This window comes from Hyla sarda, chromosome 10 (genome assembly GCF_029499605.1).
Source record: "Hyla sarda isolate aHylSar1 chromosome 10, aHylSar1.hap1, whole genome shotgun sequence".
In the NCBI taxonomy this organism is placed as follows: Eukaryota; Metazoa; Chordata; class Amphibia; order Anura; family Hylidae; genus Hyla; species Hyla sarda.
The window spans coordinates 6,694,563-6,699,411 of NC_079198.1; positions in this window are offsets into that span (position 1 = coordinate 6,694,563).

Here is a 4,849-nt window from a genome sequence, read left to right on the forward strand (position 1 = left end):
CATCTTCCCTGTCAGGTGACATGGGGCGAGGGTGTGGGGTGATGTCTCGGGACCTGTGGGGTGATAGGGGCGAGGCTCTATTAGGGAAAATTCCTCCTTGAAGATTAGACAGAAAAACAAAAAGAACTAGCTATGGCGGTGTTTCCTAAGCAGGGTGCCTCCAGCTGTTGCAAAACCTCAATTCCCGGCTTGCCCAGACTGTCACACTCTAAACTCTGGACCTCCAGCTCTTGCACAACTACAACTCTCAGCATGCCCAGACAGCCACACTAAACTGTAGCCCTCCAGCTGTTGCAAAACCACAACTCCCAGCATGCCCAGACAGCCAGCGGCTGTCCGGGCATGCTGGGAGTTGTAGTTTTGTAAAAGCTGGAGGTCCACACTTTGGTGACCACTGCTATAACAAAATAAACAGCAGATATCTGGGACACAGATTGTAGTAAAAACAGGAACGATTGTATTGCATCAAACCAACATGTGGAACATCAACACCGACGGGTTTCAGACCCCTCTGGGTCCTTAGTCATAGGTTTTGCAACAGCTGGAGGACCCCTGTTTGTCAAACAGTGGGATGACCTGCAGCCGGTATTTATAGATGTATCTTAGCCCTTTATCTGTATTATGTTCCCTATAATAAACAATACTGCATACACTCACTGGTCACTTTAATAGGTGCAGCTGTTCAGTGGCTTGATAACACAAATAGGTAATCAGCCGATCACATGACAACAACTCAGTGCATTTAGGCAAGCAGATGCGGCCAAGACAACTTGCTGAGGTTCAAACTGTGGATGCACACAATAATAGTGACTTTCACACAATAATAGTGACCCCACACACAATAATAGTGCCCCCCATAATAGTGACATTCACACAACAATGGTGCCCCCACACACAATAATAGTGCCCCCATAATAGTGACTTTCACACAATAATAGTGCCCCCACACACAATAATAGTGCCCCCCATAATAGTGACTTAAACACAATAATAGTGACCCCACACACAATAATAGTGCCCCCATAATAGTGCCCCCACACACAATAATAGTGCCCCCCATAATAGGGACTTTCACACAATAATAGTGCCCCCAAAATTGTGACTTTCACACAATAATAGTGCCCCCACACACAATAATAGTGCCCCCCATAATAGTGACTTTCACACAATAATAGTGCCCCCATAATAGTGACTTTCACATAATAATAGTGCCCCCACACACAATAATAGTGCCCCCACACACAATAATAGTGCCCCCATAATAGTGACTTTAACACAATAATAGTGCCCCCACACACAATAATAGTGCCCCCATAATAGTGACTTTCACACAATAATAGTGCCCCCATAATAGTGACTTTCACACAATAATAGTGCCCCCATAATAGTGACTTTCACACAATAATAGTGCCCCCACACACAATAATAGTGCCCCCCATAATAGTGACTTTCACACAATAATAGTGCCCCCATAATAGTGACTTTCACACAATAATAGTGCCCCCACACACAATAATAGTGCCCCCATAATAGTGACTTTCACACAATAATAGTGCCCCCACACACAATAATAGTGCCCCCACACACAATAATAGTGCCCCCCATAATAGTGACTTAAACACAATAATAGTGACCCCACACACAATAATAGTGCCCCCATAATAGTGCCCCCACACACAATAATAGTGCCCCCCATAATAGGGACTTTCACACAATAATAGTGCCCCCAAAATTGTGACTTTCACACAATAATAGTGCCCCCACACACAATAATAGTGCCCCCCATAATAGTGACTTTCACACAATAATAGTGCCCCCATAATAGTGACTTTCACATAATAATAGTGCCCCACACACAATAATAGTGCCCCCACACACAATAATAGTGCCCCCATAATAGTGACTTTAACACAATAATAGTGCCCCCACACACAATAATAGTGCCCCCATAATAGTGACTTTCACACAATAATAGTGCCCCCATAATAGTGACTTTCACACAATAATAGTGCCCCCATAATAGTGACTTTCACACAATAATAGTGCCCCCACACACAATAATAGTGCCCCCCATAATAGTGACTTTCACACAATAATAGTGCCCCCATAATAGTGACTTTCACACAATAATAGTGCCCCCACACACAATAATAGTGCCCCCATAATAGTGACTTTCACACAATAATAGTGCCCCCACACACAATAATAGTGCCCCCACACACAATAATAGTGCCCCCCATAATAGTGACTTAAACACAATAATAGTGACCCCACACACAATAATAGTGCCCCCATAATAGTGCCCCCACACACAATAATAGTGCCCCCCATAATAGGGACTTTCACACAATAATAGTGCCCCCAAAATTGTGACTTTCACACAATAATAGTGCCCCCACACACAATAATAGTGCCCCCCATAATAGTGACTTTCACACAATAATAGTGCCCCCATAATAGTGACTTTCACATAATAATAGTGCCCCCACACACAATAATAGTGCCCCCACACACAATAATAGTGCCCCCATAATAGTGACTTTAACACAATAATAGTGCCCCCACACACAATAATAGTGCCCCCATAATAGTGACTTTCACACAATAATAGTGCCCCCATAATAGTGACTTTCACACAATAATAGTGCCCCCATAATAGTGACTTTCACACAATAATAGTGCCCCCACACACAATAATAGTGCCCCCCATAATAGTGACTTTCACAGAATAATAGTGCCCCCATAATAGTGACTTTCACACAATAATAGTGCCCCCACACACAATAATAGTGCCCCCATAATAGTGACTTTCACACAATAATAGTGCCCCCACACACAATAATAGTGCCCCCACACACAATAATAGTGCCCCCATAATAGTGACTTTAACACAATAATAGTGCCCCCACATACAATAATAGTGCCCCCACACACAATAATAGTGCCCCCACGCAATAATAGTGACCTCCAAACAATAATAGTGCCCCCCTAATAATAGTCTTTAGTGACCTAAAAATAATAAGTTAAAACTTGCTTGGACTGGTTTCCTTGGCTCTCTAATCTTCAGGCCTGTGCAGTCCGCAGCTTTCTATTTGGCAAACGTTCCAGGTGAATAAAGCCGATTGTCATGTTGTGGTAGGAATCCATTGTAGTGAGCGGAGAGGGAAATCAGTGATCACTGAGATAAAGAGATTATATTGTGTCTACAGGAGAACATGTTCACTCTTATCTGTCACATTCACAGGTAAAACAAACATCAGGAGGTGAAACATAATATTTATACAGTGCCACTTATATGACATAATATTTATACAGTGCCACTTATATGACATAATATTTATACAGTGCCACTTATATGACATAATATTTATACAGTGCCACTTATATGACATAATATTTATACAGTGCCACTTATATGACATAATATTTATACAGTGCCACTTATATGACATAATATTTATACAGTGCCACTTATATGACATAATATTTATACAGTGCCACTTATATGACATAACAATCATACGGTAACACCAGCTGGGTCATGGGTACAAGAAGATGGAGGGATCTTCAGAATAGGTGGTCATTACCCATTCACCCTCATTGGGTTGAAGGCAGGGTCTGGGTGGTTTAGGTGGTCTGGTTGGTCTAGATGGTCTTGTTGGTAAAGGTGGTCTAGATGGTCTGGGTGGTTTGGTTGGTTTAGGTGGTCCGGTTGGTTTAGGTGGTCTAGATGGTCTTGTTTTATCTTGGTGGTCTGGGTAGCCTGTTTGGTCTAGATGGTCTTGGTGGTTTGGTTGGTTTAGGCGGTCTAAATGGTCTTGGGGGTCTGGTTATTGTATGAGTTTCATCTTCTTCATGGTGAGGCGAAATCCTGACTCTACAACCCACCATTGGCGCCATATTTGGTGGGCTCATGGGGATGTACTTTTTTAGACCATACAAAAACAATTGGATAATAGTTCATCTCATACACTTTATAGCCTCTGTGTTTCCCTTGACCTGACCTTCCACCCCACGTCACCACTTCATATGAGATTGCCCGACCATAACATGAACCAACCTCATTGACCTTAGTGAGGATGAGGAGGCGGTCCGAGTCCTGGCAGGGGGGGGGCGGGGGGATATGCAGGTTACGTCACTTGTTGTTATCTCTTGGATGGACACCTCACATTGTATTTTTGCCAATTTTAATGGTTTCGGAAGGAAAGGAATTTCTTCTAGTGAACATTGGTCCAGTGCCAACAAAAACCTTGTGCCGAGGCAGTAGTTTGCCATGAGGAATAGTGAAGAAAATATTTTAAAAAACTGTAAATAAATGTGAATAATAAAACCGCATGGCCAATGGCGTAAATGTAAAGCCCAGAATTGCGTATTTTTGGTCACTTTGTCAGCCCGTTGGGACTTTTTGATCGCTTTTTATAATTCAGATTGATGTATATATATATATATGTGGCACCGATAAAAACTACAGATCACAGCTCAGAAAATAACCCTCATACATCCCCGTATACGGGAAAATAAAAGAGTTATAGGGGTCGGAAGAGGGTGATTTTGTAAAAAAAAAAAATTAAAATATCTTTGACTTTGAGAAGGAGAAAAAATGAAAATGCAAAAATAAAAATTGTCGGCGTCTTTAAGGGGTTAAATGGTTAAGCATAGCCGTCTTGTGGCCAGAACGGCGATTCACAATATTCAACGTATTTTAGGAAAGGGCACGAAATACCATTAAAAATAAATAAATAAAACTGGTGGAGACCGGATTATTGCATCACATGACCTGGCGCCACCTTGATCAGGGAGGGGACAGCTGTTTCCGGTGTTACTTGTAGTTCCAGGATTGAGGACGGGA